Source organism: Ambystoma mexicanum, chromosome 1q (genome assembly GCF_040938575.1).
Source record: "Ambystoma mexicanum isolate Mex_15411 chromosome 1q, UKY_AmexF1_1, whole genome shotgun sequence".
Lineage (NCBI taxonomy): Eukaryota > Metazoa > Chordata > Amphibia > Caudata > Ambystomatidae > Ambystoma > Ambystoma mexicanum.
This window is the reverse complement of record NC_090922.1, coordinates 1,318,948,095-1,318,965,868: the sequence shown is the minus strand read 5'-3', so window position 1 is coordinate 1,318,965,868 and position 17,774 is coordinate 1,318,948,095.

The following is a 17,774-nucleotide window of genomic DNA, read 5'->3' as shown; positions in this document are numbered from 1 at the left end:
CCCCCTACTGGTGAGCCAGCTGAAAAAGAACGCCTACAGCGCCAGAGCGGGCTCCCGATCTAGAGGTGAGGTAGGGGGCAGGGCCCTATGATAGTTGAAGGGGCCAAAGTGACAATTTACCTGGATTTTACAAGAGCAGTCCAGAGGGCAAGAAATTCATTTGAGAAAGTCAAAAGGAGACGGCGAGCAGCCAACATCAAGTACGCTATGCTCTTCCCAGCCAGCCTTCGGGTGGTGGGACCGGGAGGGGTTTGTTTCTTCCAGAGTCTAATGGAGGCATGGGACTGTGCAGACAGGAAAGGCCTCATCAAACGATCCATTACAAAGACAGCATAGGGAAGTAGGCCCCACTGATGGCCCAGAACAGCAGACAAGTGGCACATGGGCAAGAGTTTCCTGGGCTCTGACACGTAACCCAAGCTGGGACGATCAGGAGCAAGCACAATATGAGACATGTGGACAGAGTGGAGCTGGAGAAGCGCCATGGGAAGAGACCCACTGGATCGTCGGCCAGAGGGTTGAGCAATCATAGTTAATTATGGGGCGACAGATGCTTCAAGTTGGGATGAAGCGTAGGGTAGGGGGTGGGGGCGTGGAGGGGCTTTATAGTTCTATACAGGTTAGCTGTACACCTTTTTGTTCAGTTTTTGAGAACCCAGGAAGGGAGAGGCCAACCCATACTTGCAAATGCTTCAGAATCCAACAGTTTCGAAAGGCAGATGGGGTAAGGTCCAGATTAACATCATTAAGTTGCATAGCGTGGAATGTAAATGGGTTGCTGGATAAGATAAAAAGGGGCCTAGTAACAAAATACATTGCACATCAGCAAGCAGATATTTTATGCTGCAAGAAACACACATGATTGGGGCCGATAAATGACAGTGGAGCATGAAGGGTTCACAAGAGGGTCTATTGGGGGTGGCAATTCTGGTGAAGAAATTGTCCTGGCCCTTGCAACACTACCTATACCACCCAGGCACTCTGACTAACCGTCAGCCTGCTAAGAAAATGCCCTTACCTTACGTGATAAGACCCACGCCCTTCCTACCACCACTACAGGAAATCTGCCACTTGCCCCCTATCAAGCCTACAATATTCCTACCTAACCTGACTTACTACCCCAGAAAGCGTCAGACCAACCAGACCAACCTACTAGGTACGTCCACCCTTACTCCACAGCAATGGATTGAGCGATTCACCACCAAACCTACCCCCAACCAACCAGCTGTGGTGTCCATAGAAACAATAGACTTGGTTCTAGGCTCATCATTGATACACACCCAGTCAACATCTACCTTGAGACAACCGTACAGCCCACACCCCCAAATTCCTATACCGAACCTATTGCACTCCGCTAACACAAGTTCTCTACCAAAAAACCACAAGCCTAAGCGAATCAGAAGCCTTGCTTCACCCCATCAAATTATGCCCTCACAAACCAAGCCCCCCCCCTCATTAAAGGAGCCTTAATAAACACAAGATCGGTCGTTGCCCATGGAAGCGACATAGCAGATCTAATCACAGACAATGAACTTGACTTCCTAGCAATTTCTGAAACCTGGCTGCATGCCGCTGCAGGTCCATCCCTAATGCTAGCCATTCCGGACTCGTATACTATTATCCGAGCAGATAGGGAAACGTCAAAAGGCAGAGGGGTTGTCTTCATGGCTCGGACCAAATTGGCTCTTAGACTCTCGACCTCCCCCACACTCATGTCCTGCGAACTCCTTACTTTCAAACTCACAACCTCCCATAACAGTACCATTACTCTCCATCTTATATACAGGCCCCCTGTACCTTCCGGAGAATTTGAGGAGGATATCATCTCACTGCTCTCAGACAACACCAAACCCTCCACCCAAATCTTAGTCTTAGACGACTTTAACCTAGGCCTTTCTGACCTTAACGACCACGCTGCAAAATCATTGGAAGAATCCTTGAATGAACTTAACTTTACGCAAAGAATCAAGAAACCCACACATGTGAAAGGACAAACCCTAGACTGGCTGGCTGACCACAACTGCGCCACCTCTATAATGGGTATCGAACCCCAGTCCTGGACCAACCACTCCCTGATTACATTCATCATCAATGCCACCCAACCAAACACCGAAACCAGGATTATAGCGCCACCCCTACCAACCAGAAACAAGCGCAACATCACAGCCTAGAAACTCATTCCCGTCCTGATCCCAACCCTGAACTCCTCCTCTTCGGAAGACCCGTAAGAATTAATTAACCTGTTCAATAATACCATGACCAATGCCCTAGACACCTTGACACCCCTGAAACTCTGTGAAAGTAAACCAAAAGCCCACCTCAACACCTGGTTTATCCCACATCTAACCCTCAGAACTGAAAAGAGGAAATGCGAAACCATTTGGAAAAACCTACGTACCAAAGAAAACAAAGATAAAGTAACCGAAATATCCTCCTCCTACAAAGCTGAGATTATCAAAACTAAACAGGAAACCTACAACGATAGAATCCAGAACGCTAGCTCCAGTATCAAGGAACTATTTGGCATTGTAAGAGATCTAGAAGCAGCTATAGTCCCTGACGGCTCTCACTTGAAAAATAAAGACTGGTGTACAGACATCCAAAATGCCCTAGCCAATAAAATCGTCACTCTTCAAAACAAAATTGCAACTAAACTTCTCAACATTAAAACCACTGATCCTCCCCTGATACCAGATAAAACACTGTCCTCCAATTCGGCTCAAGAATTTAAATTTGCACTATTTACCCCACCTGAGGTCGAAAAAATGATCACCTCTCTGAAGCCTTCTCGCTGCCTAGGTGACATCTGTCCGGCACAAATTATAAAAGATGCGGCCAGAGATCTTGCCTCTTTTATCACGAGGATAATAAACTCATCCTTCAAATTGTGCCAGGTCCCCACAAATCTCAAAGACGCCTGAGTACTCCCGCTACTAAAAAAAAACTTCCCTCTGCCCCACAATCCCTACTAACTACATACCCATAACCACAGTCCCATTTCTACTGAAAATCGACAAGGGAGCCTACATTCAAATCCAGACTAACCTCAGGATCAATAACCTTCTAGGGCTTAGGCAATCCAGCTTCAGACCTCTCCACGGAACTGAAACAGCCTTAATTGATTTGAAAACGCAAATGGAGCTTATGAAAGACAACAGACAATGCTCATTACTCCTCTTGCTCGACCTCTCTGCCTCATTCGATCTGCTGGACCATAATATACTCTGCGAGCACCTTACATCCTCAGCCAACTTCTCCCAAAAAGCTGCAAACTGGTTCAAGTTTTTACTGAATAACAGAACAATGAGAGTGTTCTCCCCGACTGACTCTGCTGACCCAATACTCATCACCTGTGGAGTGCCGCAATGCTCTTGCATCTCCCCCACTCTCCACAATGTCTTTACCAAGCCCCTTTTTTACATTTTGGACCACCTGGGTTTCATATACACCAACTACGCAGATGACACCCAAATATTAATACCTCTATCAGGTAACTATAACATGGGCAGCGCCCTAGTAAACAAAATTGACCTCGTCATTCAGGGCTGGATGGCCACCCACAGCCTTTGCCTGAATGACGAGAAGACTGAAATTCTCATCCTTAGTGCCTCAACATATCTCAACAAACTAAATCCCAAATACTCAACCTTTGACATAGATGGCAACACAATCAAAACTTCCAAAGAAACTGAAACGCTATGCATCTACTTTGATTCCACCTTAAATCTGAGGAAACAAGCCTATCCATGACTGCAAAGCCTACCTGTCTACTAACAGCCACATCACGCTAGCTTGAGCATTAATCCTGTCCAAACTAGATTACTGCAATGCATTATATGCAGGAGCAAGCAAGCAAGTAATAAACAAACTTCAAATCCTACAGAACAATGCCCTGAGAACAGCCCTGAGCATTCCCAGGAAAGATCACATTTCCGAAATAAGATGGAGCCACAAATGGCTATCAATCCAGGACAGAATTTACTTCAAACTTGTCGCTATCTCTCATAAATGTCTCAACAATGCCACCCCCAATATCTGAAAGACAAAATTATACCTAAAACTTCCAGCAGACCGACTAGATCAGCCAACTCTCACTGCATCACCATTCCTCGCTTTAACCTTAAGAGAGCTGGTGGCACCAGTTTCTCAGTACAAGCTGCCACAGCCACAAACACCCTCCCTCTCAACCTAAGAACTGACCAAACCTTCCACAGTTTGAGATCCAACACCAAAAAGTGTCTCCTCTCAAATGACTCATCCACCGCCCCAGCCGGCACACGGTAATCAGCCATTCTCGACCTCCACTTGCGTACCCGGCTTCTCCCTATCTTCGTTTGCTGACTAAGGTATTCCCTGCAAACCTTACCCAGCTTCTCACCTGGAGGCCATATCCTTGGTAAATCATTGTTATATTTTCATGTACCACTTTGATCTTTTGTTAATCATTGTTATATGTTCATGTACTGCTTTGACCTGCTTCGCCTATGTACTTCAAGCAGTCTTGTATGGCGCCCAGATACCTCAGGGTGTGGCGCACGCTAGAAATAATAAGCAAGCAAACAAACTACCACTGAAAGTGAAGTATGTGGAAAGAGATCAAGGGGGCAGGGGTTCTTGTTGAGTGGGGAGCTGCAGGGGGAAACGGTATGTCTCATCTGCGCATACGTGTCCCAACGTTGCAAGGGGATACACTGCATTTAGTTCAAACCTGGCTGGCAGAATACAGGGGGACATCACACTGGTGGGGGGGGTCTTCAATGACACAGTAAGGCTCAAAGTATATAAAGCACTGTATCTGGAGGGTGGGGGAGCAAGGACATTACCGTACCACACTTAGTACATTAATGGAGCCCACGGGTCTGAGGGACATATGGCAGGACTTACTACCGGTCGATCAGGGTTTCTACTTCTACTTGAACAAGCATGCAGCCCTACCCTATGGTGGATAGACTACATGTTTCTCCCCTGCGAACTGGCTGGTAGGGCGATCTCGGCACAATACCTCCGAAGAGGGATATCCGACTGATGGACAATACCTCCCATCAGGGATACCCCACTGATGGTCCAGATAAGGGTGAAGGGGAGGGAGCAGAGGGGAATGTGGCGTCTTGACATGTTTTACCTGAAGGAGGCAAAGATTGCAGATGCTCTTCGGGAAGAATCGGAGATTACAATTAACCAAGCTCCACTCCTTGGGAGGCTTATAAGGCGGTGGTTAGAGGGAAGGCGATGCAACTGGTCCAGGATCATCTCTGGGGGAGAAGTGACAAATTGAGCCTGCTTGAGAGAAATAGAACGGCCGGAGGAGGAGCATGGCAGGCCTAGCACAGCTGAAAGTGGGAGGGAGTTGTCCAAGGCAATCAAGAAATATGGAACGGTGGTGCATGAGGAGGATCGGGCAGCATACTGGGACACGTCGGCAACAATATTTGACACAGGAGACAAATGTGGTTGCTTACTGGCATCGCTAGATAGGCGCAACGTGGAGGCAAGATGCGTGAGGGAAATCAGAGAGCTGGGAGGGGGCATAGCGAGAGGAGAAGAAATAGCAGAGGTATTTGCAAGCTATTATCGGGGCTCTATGGGGAGACAACCTAAGGCGACGGGGCGAGGAACTGGCAGAACGTACAAGATACACCCCTGCCCAGACTGAGTCAGGTGCAGAGAGAAAGGTTGGAGCTCGATCCTACCCTGGCGGAGATGCAAGTGGCTATAATGCAGCTGCAGGCGGGCAAATTGCTGGGGATTCCAGGCTGAATTCTGGAGGCTAATGGGACAGGGACCTGCAGAGGCTATGCAGAAAATGTTCCTGGAGAGTGTGGAGGGGGGAAGGTTGGCGGCAGACCTATGCTAAATCACGGTAGTGGTAATACATAAAAAAGGGAGACCAGCGGATCAAAATGGTCATATCGCCCAATCTCGCTGATAAATGGGGAGGCAAAAATGTTGGCTAAAGCTTTAGCCGACACATTGTTAACACTGATATGAGAACTGATACATCCAGATCACCGCATATTTGTTCCAGGAAGGGTGACCAGAATGAATATTCGCAGGTTGCACAACACGCTGGATGTAGTCCCCTCCCGGAAGGGTCCACATGCGCTCATGGCAATAGATGCAGAAAAAGCATTTGATTCAGGGGGTTGTGTGAAAAACTAAAGGGTGTCTCACCGCTAGTCCTCAGGGAATAGTCATCCAGGTGGCCAGGACATGGCCATCGCTTTTGGATCCAATTTCTGGCGGAGGATCACCTGGGTGATGGGGTCTTTGGGGAGTGGGGGTGAGGAGAACGATAGTGAGACGTCGTATTTCCTCCTTTCCCACACCCATGACCCCTCCTATCCATAGGATTCTCTGATGTCCCAAACCCCTCTTTTCTACAAAACCATTGGGCTGAGGAAGAAGGTGACTGAGATTAACAAGGCTAACCCTTACATATCACATTGGACATGTCCCACTAATCGGGTCAGGCAAATTCAGGCACTTGACTTTAATCACATACATCTGATACCCATTAGCTCTCCCCACACGGATAAAAGGCGGAACATAGAGACTCACTCTGATTAAGGAGGAACACGAGAAGCAGCAGAACTTCTTGGGCGAAGGCGAACGTACTGGAGCAGAGCGATGGATAGAGGGACGAGAACGAAGGGTAAAGGAACCCAGGAGTTCCCTGCTGAGGGTCGATGCCTCCAGGGAAGCGTGGGAGATACGCGGAGAAGGCTAAATCCCAGACAAGAAGACCGCATTGTGTTTCAAAGGCTCCCACGACCCTCCCGGGTGAACGACAGAGTAGGGGAGGTGAGGTCAAGCCTGTGGTATTAACCTTGACTTGTGACGTAAAACGGGAAAGAGAAGAAAGGCATGCACACAGCCAGTGAGTAGGCGAGCAAGATGAAAGACCTGTGTGTGTTAAAGAAAGATTGAAGGTGCAACAATATATCTTATAATTGAAGGCTGCAGGCATGTGGATGATACGCGAAGAAAGGCAGACCTGTGGTGAACTTTAAATAACCGATAACTGTGAAGCCAGTGATACAGAGTAGCGAAGTGGTCGGACAAAAGGAAGTAGCGCACTCGAAAGTCTCTGCAAAAGGTGAAATGTTTAATTATAAAGCAACAAAGTGAATGAACTTTAAAAAGCGTGATGATCAAGATTGTCCCTGACAAAAGGGGAAGTGGAAAGTGAACTTTGACTCTTGTGCTTATGATACTGAACTACACAGACCAAGAAACACTGGGGCAAATAACACAAGAGTGCAAGCTGAAGCTAAAGTGGAAGTGGTCCTGCGGAGGTCTATAGTAAAAGCCTTGCACATTTGAAAGTCTTCAGCATGCCCTCCTGCCCTAGGAAGTCTATGCCCCGCCTTGCCTCTGTATGTCACCTGCAAAGGGTGGGGTTGTGACCATCCTGTCCCATTCCCGTGCTATTTGCGGTTTACTCCCTCTTCCAAACACCCACTCATTGATTACTAGCAGTTGAGATGACCAGTAGTAAAGTTGCATGTTAGAGACGTCCAATCCCCCATCCCACACTGACCTACACAGTGTTGACATCGCTATTCTCTGGGCCTTGCCTTCCCATATGATCTCTCCATGGAGCCCTTCAGTGATCTTGAAAACCCTAGCTGGAACGTTCACCTGGGTGTTCTGAAGAACATAGAGAAACTTCAGCAGAGCCATAATTTTAAACAGGTTTGCTCTTCCCACCAGGACAATGGGAGCGCCGGCCAGTGTTTCGCCTCATTCATTAACCGGTCTGCTACGGGATCTAGATTATTTTTAAGGTACTGCACGCACCCTAGCCCCACCTTAATGCACAAGTACTTGAAGCAAGACTGTTCTATCACCAGGGGGCATCTGTCTGGGATCGCTTTAACCGCCAACAGGGTCGGTTTCTTCAATAAATTCTGAGCCTGCTAATCTCCCCACAATCTCCAAAAATCTCAGTTACCCTAAGTCCGGTATGTCTGGGGTCCCTTATATAAATAAGCACATCATTTGTGAACAGGGAGTCCTTTTCCATCTCCTCAAGCTTTCTGACATTTGTGAACTCATCTGAGGCAGTGACAAAAAGGAACAGGCGCCTGGATGATTTCCACAGCAGTCTTTATTGGATGAGATCACACAATACTTCTGGGAAAGGCACACTGCATTTCTGCCATCAACCTGATTATATAGGCTTTTTAGGTGATGCAACACCCTCATGCAAATTAATACCTTGTTTTAACGTGTATCTAAAAGTTCCTTTTAGCCAGAAAAAAACCCTATCTTTCTCCTGATACGATGGATTATCTGTTGCTCACCAAGTCCACATTAGTTCATAGTTGGCAAACACTTGCTCTCTGACACATAGACTGATGGGCTTTTTTAAACCCGGTTGAACATAATTACACATTTCTTCATCTTCTGCCAAAAAACAATTATAATCACATCACTTGTCAATTTTTATCTACTCTTTGAGGTTCTGCCAAGTCTCGTCAGTGTATCATACTGTGGAGAAGTACATATAATATCAGTTATGATGCCAAGTAATGCAGCTGGTGTATCCAAATTGGTAATTTACCATGCCTTTATCTGACTTCATCATCAAATGTGTCTGCTTTTCCTGCTAAGTCCCAAGTTTAATCTCCCAGATGTAATTATCTCACAGCGAGATTCTGCCAAAGACCTTCTGCTGTATCAGCATATGTCAGGGTTCAATCACACCTGCCCTAAAGCTAGACACCATTTTGTGCCTTGGGCGTCCATTTTGAAATATATCCCAGTCAGCCACTGTGCTATCATTTAATTATTCAAGCATTTCTTACTTTGTATCTCCTTTTCAGAATATATATTATATATTCATGATATACATGTGATACTTAAATCACCCTCAACTTACTGAGTTATTTAGCCCAAGTATACGCTGCGCAAAAATAAAGACACTATAATCCTGTTTTCTGTAATAATGGAACCATTGATCTGCTTATGAGGTTATCTGTACTCAATTGAGGGGGATCAACACCCTTATACACACCCCGCTCTGATCGGTATTCGACTACTTTTTAATATACGACCACTACACCCAGTGTCCACCCTCCCCCATATGCAGTGTACCTATACATCCCTAACTCAATCACCCCCATCAGTGTGGTGCTTTATCGCAACATGTATCATAAAAGACATTTCTAAAGAATCTACAGTGTATTCAACCATATTGTATTCTCATAATCTAAGACATACATGTATCTCGTTTCTGTCAGAAGATCATTGCATATGTTTTGCCCTCTTTTAATTTTTGTATGTACGTATCGTCAAAGAGTGCCTATGTTTTGCTCCTGTCTGTATCCCACCCCATTACCCAATTAAATATAAAAACAACATGCACAACAAGTGATTTCAGCCACCACGAGAATCGGGAGAGATCATTCCTTGAGGGAACCCACCAGCCCATTTTTTCCTGTTCCTTCCACGTGCAACAGTTCATTGTTCATATACACTTTTTCCTTCCTCCTACCCCACAACACTTCCTTGTTTCCTGCCCCCTCCCCATATGCATTTTTTTAATTTCATCCTTGTTTTGTCTGTCTTCCATCGACACATTTTCCATCCGATTCATCTTATTGTGGCTTATTTCACGTCCAAGAATGTTCTCAATTTTACTCCATTTGTTTTATTTGTCATTTGGGCTGTTCAAGGGCCCCTTAATTCATGGGCCAGTCTTTTTGGATTCACTGTGTTAATGATCACAGTGAACTTGAACTCTCAATCTTCTTTATTCACAGAGAATAGTCAAGAGGGGGCATTTGATTGTTTCTGGCGAACAGAAGGATTGGGGAGTCTCATAGGGAAAAACTGCTTCAATGGTGGTTGCAACTGGCATCTGGCTGGGTCCCTCAAACCCTTTTCACACTGGGCTTTTCTCCCTGCTCGCAGGATCGGTTGCCGTCAATCACCTGGTGTGCAGGTACATCTCGTCCATCTGTAATATACAACTGAATGAGTTTCTTGAAAAATAAGTGTTTTTATCATCAGTACTGCCTCCTCAAACCCAAACCTTAGCATAATGATATCCTTCCTTCTCCCTTTTTGGCATATCTTAGTGTCATCTATGTACCATACCTATTGGCTGATATCAGGGTATGGCTATGACATGAGACCATAAATCATATAACTTTTTTGCCTTTGCCTGGCATTGCCCTATTTTTCACTGGCTCTCTTTCCAACAATGTTAATAGCAATGGAAATATTCTTGTAATGACGAGCTGCCACACATTGTAAGGTAATAATGAAGCTTTATTACCAGGATACATATAAGTATAAAGACCCTCAACTTTCCTCTGGTAGCTATCCTTCCGACTGTCCCTCCCCAGCCTTGTCACGTTCCTTACAGAACCTTCAGACCAAGTTCCATCTTAACATTCCATTAGCCTCCGCTCCTTCTTGCTGTAGTACTATACACAACACACCTCCCTCCTTTATCAACCCCAAAAACTGTTTAGAAAACATTAATGAAAAACTCCAACTATGTACATAATTACTTTTAAAAAAACACCCTAATGGGATGCAGTGCTATTCTTGTCACATTGACTCGTTTGCATTAAACTTATTTGCTCTATCGAATTCAACAATACTCATTCATTCCACATCCATATATGACGCATACCAGCAATAGAAATATAATGTAATTGGCATTATAACCAACACAACAAGTGTCATGTGATCATTCATCCTTCATAATTTCCCCCATTAGACCTTAAAATCACTTTGGCAACCCTAGACATATTCCAAATTTGCCCACTTTGTAGCCGCACTGCACCTTTCAACATCTGCGTAACTCTTACCGGATCCCAATATATCAGCCCAAACTCCTTTCTTTACTCATACCCAGTCTCCAACTTCTACACCACATTTCTTTCTGGCAACTTTCTCATTTAACTTTCTTATCCATCCATCCTTCCTCGTATCCATCCTTTTTCTTACCTCTTCCATCACACAATTAGATTCTCTAGCCCTCCCCAACCACAGTGGAGACACCAACTCATTAACTCAAACACACTCATTCCAGTCTCTGCATGAGGCGTTAAACGCAACGCATATAGCAGTTCCCTGACAGCAATTTTATTATCATTTCCCGTTGCTCCACTAATCCGTACAGCATCTATGATGCACCGATTTACCCTTTCTGCCATTCCATTCGGCTGGGATTGATATAGGGCAGTTTGATTCCACACATCCTCAAATAATCCTGGAACAAGCCACCAACAAATTGCCTGCCATTGTCAGTGAGGATGGGCCCAGGTAATCCTTCCCTTTCAAAAATACTTTGCAGAAATACAACAATACACTGGGATGTCACGTCCCTCACAATTTTGAACTCCGTCCACCTGGAAAACAAATCAATTAGTACCACGATGAACCTTCCACATCCATTTCCTAAATCCATTGGACCAATGATGTCCATAGCTAAATCACTCCACACACCCACTGGTATATCTACTTTAATCATTGGCTGGCGTTTTGCCACAACACCTTTTGCAGACACCTCACACTCAACACATGATTCCACCTGCCTCTCTATATCACGGTTAAAACCTGGCCACCAATAGTCCCCCTTTGGGAGCTATTTGGTCTTGAAAGCGCCAATATGTCCTTGGTGACTGATCTCCATCAACCTTCTACGCAAACTTCCTGGAAATACAAGATGATCCCAACGATCTAATATACCATTCCTCACACTTAACTCTGACCTCACCTCCCACATTGCTCTATCCTCCCCACTGAAGAGCCTCTTTTCTGGCCACCCTTGTCGAACATATTCTAAAATGCATCTCCACATTTCATCAGTATTCAATGCATCTTTCCACTCTGCCCGGCCTACCACACCATCACAGGTAACATATACCATATCCGTAACCATGTCCTCAGTTTCATCTTGACACCGTCCAAAATCCTCATCTCACAATCTGGATAAATGATCTGCTCGTACATTCTCCTTCCCTGAAATTACCTCTATCTCAAATTCGTGGCATTGTAATTGTGCTACCAAGCGCGCAACTCTCCTGGACACCTTATCTAAACCTTTCTTCTCGAATATAGCTTTGAGAGGTTTATGGTCCGTCCGCAAAGTAAATTTTGACCCCCAAACAAAATTCAGAAACTTTTCAATCCCCCAATGGCACTCTAAAGCCACCTTTTCCAAAACTGAGTAATTTTTCTCTGCACATTTCAACATCCTCGATGCATGTCTCACCACCTTTTCACTGCCATCCACCCCAACTTGTGATAGTACAGGGCCAATTCCTGACTCACTCGCATCAACCGAGATAGTACATCTTTTCCAAGGCCTTGGCCCTACCATTTTTTTAATCTCTTGAAATTCTCTTTCACAGTCGTTGTCCTACCTGAATTCCACACCTTTCTTCAATAAATGTCTCATATTGTACACCCCAACCCTGAAATTATCAACCTATGATAAAATTCAAACATGCCCAAAAATAATCTCAACTCTGCCTTATCTCTAGGCGATCTTATCTTCTTAATTCCTTCTACCAAATCCTTCTTGGGCTTAAGACCATCCTTCCGAAATTTCATGTCCAAGCTACTCCACGGCATTACTTCCAAAAGTACATTTCTCTTCCCTAAGTGTTATCCCATTCTTACTTAAGACATTCACCACCTTCCTTACATTTCTCTCAAGAATGTCCTCACTTTCTCCACACACTAGTATGTCATCCTGAAAACACCATACGTCATTCATTCCTCCCAATAGTTTATCCATCACCTTCCGGAACACAGGTGATGCCGAAATTAACCCAAATGGCATCCTACGAAATTGATACACACCATCATGTGTTATGAACACTATGAGTTTTCTCGAATCCTAATCGAGTTGGATCTGCTGATATGCACTGGCCATATCGAGTTTGGTATAGTACTTAGCCCTTCCAATCATGCTCAGCATCTCTGACATATTCGGCAAAGGATGCCTTTCTGCTATAATGCATTTGTTTACCTCTCTCAAATACACACATACTCTCAATTCACCACTGGTTTTCTTAACTACCACCAGTGGTGATATACACTCTACGCCCTTTGTCGGTTCTATGATCCTTGCACTCTTCAATCTCGCAAATTCCTCATGCACACCCTTCCGAAGTGCAAGGGGAATGGGACGTAATTTCGTACTCACAGGCATGCATCCTTCTTTCAACACAATTTTATGCACAATTCCCTTAGCACACCCCACTTTCTTGGAGAATACTTCTGAAAATTGTCCAATCATGTCCCGTTTCTCTCCCACATTGAGGACCTGTTCCTCCGTGTTGGGGTCTAGCCATATCCGCAGTCCCTTTTGTTCCCTGCAACCAAGGAGGGTCTCCCTGCTCTTAGTCACATATATTTTCCCATGCGTTTCTCTGCCCTTGAAATCAAAGATTGCAACACAATATCCAATTCCATCGATTTTCCCACAATTGGACCCACCAGGCTTCTTATCAGATGGCATCAGCTCATTAACCTCCCCACCTACTACATTTTCATACACCGCCCGCGACATCAGAGTTTTTTTAGCACCTGAATCAGCCATCATGCAAATCTTCTTGCCATTCACGATATCTGCAAAAGGATTTTCACATTCATCCTCTTCATCACATTTCACCATTTTCACTGTTACCAACTCCACTTTTTCATCCTCGTCCTCACCCGAGGACTGTTGGGATTCCTCACCTATGTTCAACACCTTCCCTTCACCAATGGCATCATTCTTGCAACAATTATCGAAATGCCCCCCACTTTTTCAATTCAAAGAGTTTATTCAGAAGAAAATTATCCATAAACAACAATTACAGAATAAAAATGCGTAAAACAGTGAAAAGTTCAATGCGATAGATAAAATAACAATGACACGAGGATAAAAAACATTTCATACATAGGGTGAATAAAAAGTGCATGGGTGCAGTGTGATTACATTACAGATATTGTCCACCTATGAGGTTCTAAAGTGGACACACAGGCCCTCATTACAAGTCAGGCGTTAAGGGTTTAACGGCGCCAACCATTAACGCCTGATTAAGAGGTCCCGGGTTTTAACGCCTGCTTTTTGCAGGCGTTAAAACCCATGCCGCAAAGTGACCTTGGTTCTAAGTACGGTGCCGCAATTTGCGGCACCGTACTTAGCGCCTTTGCCCATTCCCATTATGCCCTATGGGGCAAAAATGGGAATGGGGAAGGGCAAATGGTGAATGGGGAATTACCGCCCCACTCACCTTGGAATGGGGCGGTAATTCCGCCATCCACCATGCCGGAGTCCGGCATGGACCATGGTGCTATTAGCACCATAGTCCACCGCCTGACTCGTAATGAGGGCCACAGTTTTCAGTGTTCACTCAAGGTTTGCAAGATAATTTTGGTTCTCCGATACCAGGCCTTTCTCAGGTAGTCCACCGATCCCCAAGCCACTGGCAACGTAGCAGCTGAAAGCAAATAACATAAGGCGGGACTTGCCTAGGTTATGCCTGTAGGCATAAGTAGTGGCAATAGTGTTTTCCTTGTCATGTCCATATAAATTGGGCAGAACAGCACAAAATGTAGAAGGTCCTCCAGGGGCCACTGACAGCATGGACAAGCTATAGGCTGGACATTGTTGGACCAGCTTTTGGTCTGTGCCCCAAGCCAGAGGGAATCAAAACTGGCTCTTGTCAAAGCCCAACGGTTAGAGGGGTTGTTGCTGTGAAGCAAATACAGCTGGATGGCATCTACAGTTGTTAAGACAATATTTCTTCTGTTTGCAGATATACCCAGAGCCAAAGATTCCCTATTCGATACAAGAATAGCATTAAACAATTGCTTATACTTCCTTACGTCACATGGAGTCAGAAATGTCGGTGGGCGTGCAGGGCTGGGAGAATTCAACTGGCCAATACATTTCAGGATATAGGAGAGCCACAGAATTTTCATTACAGCTGGGCTCCTCACCAATGCTCTTATAATCTTGTTTGAGAGGATAGCCCTCCGGTTTGACCATAAAGCTAGCCAATGCGAGATGGGGGCCAATAACCACTCATCAGCAATGTGTGGACACCCCAGTTCCACATGGGTACCATGGTAAGGCGAGGACTGCGATAACCCAAGAAGTTTTTTGAGGAAAGCATTCTCAACATTTTCAATATTTGTGATCTTTTCCGTGCCCCACAGTGCAGCCCGATAGTTAGTAGCTGATTTGGTGTGAGCTCTATGCACTTCAAGTATTAGTTTAATAGGGTGCCCTACACAGTTATTTTGAAAGCGATAGAGGCCCCCAAGAGCCTGTCGCATCCTCAAGCATTTTTTATGTATTTATTTCAGATTTGTAAAGTGCGCAACAGCCCTAGGGCATTGTGGCACTGGTTACAGACATAGCTTAGTTAAATATAAATGAGCATACATAAAATTTCAGGAAAGTGATATTGTACAGAGAATTTACAGTGACAGTTAAAAGATAGTTACATTTTACAGGGCAAAGAGTGAGGTTTTGAGTTTTCTTCGAAAGGCAGGGAGTGAGTTTTCTGCTCTGATGTCTGTGGGTAGTGCGTTCCAGGATTTGGCAGCAATATATAGGAAGCCTCGGCCACCGGCTTTGGCTCTATTGATTTGTCGGTTGGTGTATTGTGTCCTGGTGGGATGTGTGGAGGAGGATTTGGTGAGAGTCTCAGATAGGTATGATGGCGCAGAGAGAGGGAGGCATTTATGTGTGAGGGTGAGGATTTTGAAAGTGATACGCTCTTTAATTGGGAGCCACTGAGCTGATTGTCTGGCCTGGGAGATGTGCACCCTTTTAGAGATGCTTATGGCGGCACAAAGAGCATTATTCTGCGTGACTTGTAGCCTGTTTAAGTTTTTTGCGGATGTGCCTGCCAGAAGGACATTGCAATAGTCTAGTTTGGCTCCAATGGTTGCTGTAGCTATTGATAGACAATTAGGGTTGGATAGGTATGGTTTTAAGGCGTTTATTAGTTTGGTGGTATGCGCAGAAGAGGAAGTGATAGCGCTAACCTGTCTAGTCATGGATAGAGTGGAGTCTAAGTAGCCAGCCAGTGTCTTGACGGCTACGGACACGGGAATAATGGAGTTGTCAATAGTAAAGCTGGCGTACAGTTTATCGAGTTTGACTAGGGTGTTCTTTTGGCCTAATATCATTATTTCTGTCTTGTCCCCATTGAGGCACAGGCCATTGACCGCCATCCAGGCCTGGATGGTGGAATAAATCGTATGAAGCGCCTCAGCGTCTTCGTGGTATGAACCGGAGAGAGGTAGGAGTACCTGTGTATCGTCATCGTAATTCGTATACGCGATACCAAGTGAGTCAAGCTTGGCGAAGAGAGGCTTTGTGAAAGAGTTGTATAACGTGGGTGCTGTGCAAGATCCCTGTGGGACTCCGCAGTGGATTGTGGTGGGGGGGTGCAGCGTTTGCTATATCCGAGAAAACCTTCATAGCTCATAGGAGGTGACCCAGAGAACTGCTTCTTTTGAAAAGTTAGCTGAATGTGTAAGGTGTGATGTGAGTCTTGTGGTCAACCAGATCGAAAGCGGCTGAGAGATCTAAGAGAAGCAGCAAGGCTGGCTTGCCTTTGTCCATGATTTGGATGATCTGGTTCTTTAGATCCACCAGGGCTTTTTCAGTGCCGTGTCCTTTCTGGAAACCAGATTGCCTAGTCCCTAAGATGGAGTGGGTTTCTAGGAAGGGTTGGATTTGGCTATATCCGGCTTTCTCCAATAACTTAAGGAGGAAAGGCACAGTGGTTATAGTTCGGTAGTTATTTGGTTGTAGAGGGTCGAGAGTCGTTTTTCTTAGGAGGGGACAGACCCAAGCCTCTTTGAGGCTAGCCAGGATAATGCCTGTCCTGAAGGAAGCATTAATGAAAGCCGTGAGGAGCGGTGCAAATCGGTCTGCGCAGTCCTTGATGAGCTTAGGTGGCCATATGTCCCCTTTACATGGAGAGGGTTTGAGGATTTTTAGTAGGTTCATAACTTCTAATTCAGTGATGCCCCTGAATGAAAAGTCAGGTTTGGTGGAGTTGGTTGAGGCGGGAGTTGAGTTGGTTGACTTGGTCCCCGTATGCGGTGGTAGGGCTTTGCAGTGGTCCTGAATTTTCTTTTGGAGGAGGTCAATTTTGTGTAACATGGCAGATTGAATACTAGCACACCATGCTTCATCTTTGACTATTTCATCAGGTGTATTAGGTGGGGAGATGAGCTCATTGAAAATGGAGAACATTTCTTTTGAGTGCGATTTAGCATTGGAGATGCATGTGTTAAAAGCTTTTGCTTTGGCTATGGTGATGGCTGCTTTGTATTGGTGGGGGATTAAGTTGAAATTGTTTTTGGCACTGTCACTTGGATTGGTTTGCCAGTTTTTTAATGCTACTCATTTACAAGAGCGCAAGGAATGAAGTTCTTCAGTGAACCAAGAAATGTTGTGTAGTGATTTCTTTTCTTTTTTGCATTCAAGTGGTGCTATTTCGTTAATGGCTTTAGTGAGAATATCATTGTAAATGTCTTCTAAGGTGTTAGGGTCGTTGAAGAAAGGGGGCGCTAGTTTAGGGATATTAAGCTAAGGGCGTAAGTTAACCTTGTTGAGCTTCTTGGAGCTTATCACTTGAGCTGCGGTAGCAGGGGTGAGAGTTTTGTGGATTTTGGAGATGGGTATAGTGAATTCATTACAGTTGTGATCGGTCCATGGCATGGTGGTATTAGAGGTGATAGTGGTGAGGCAGTTATGGTCAGCGATCCAATCTAGGATGCAGCCTTTGTAA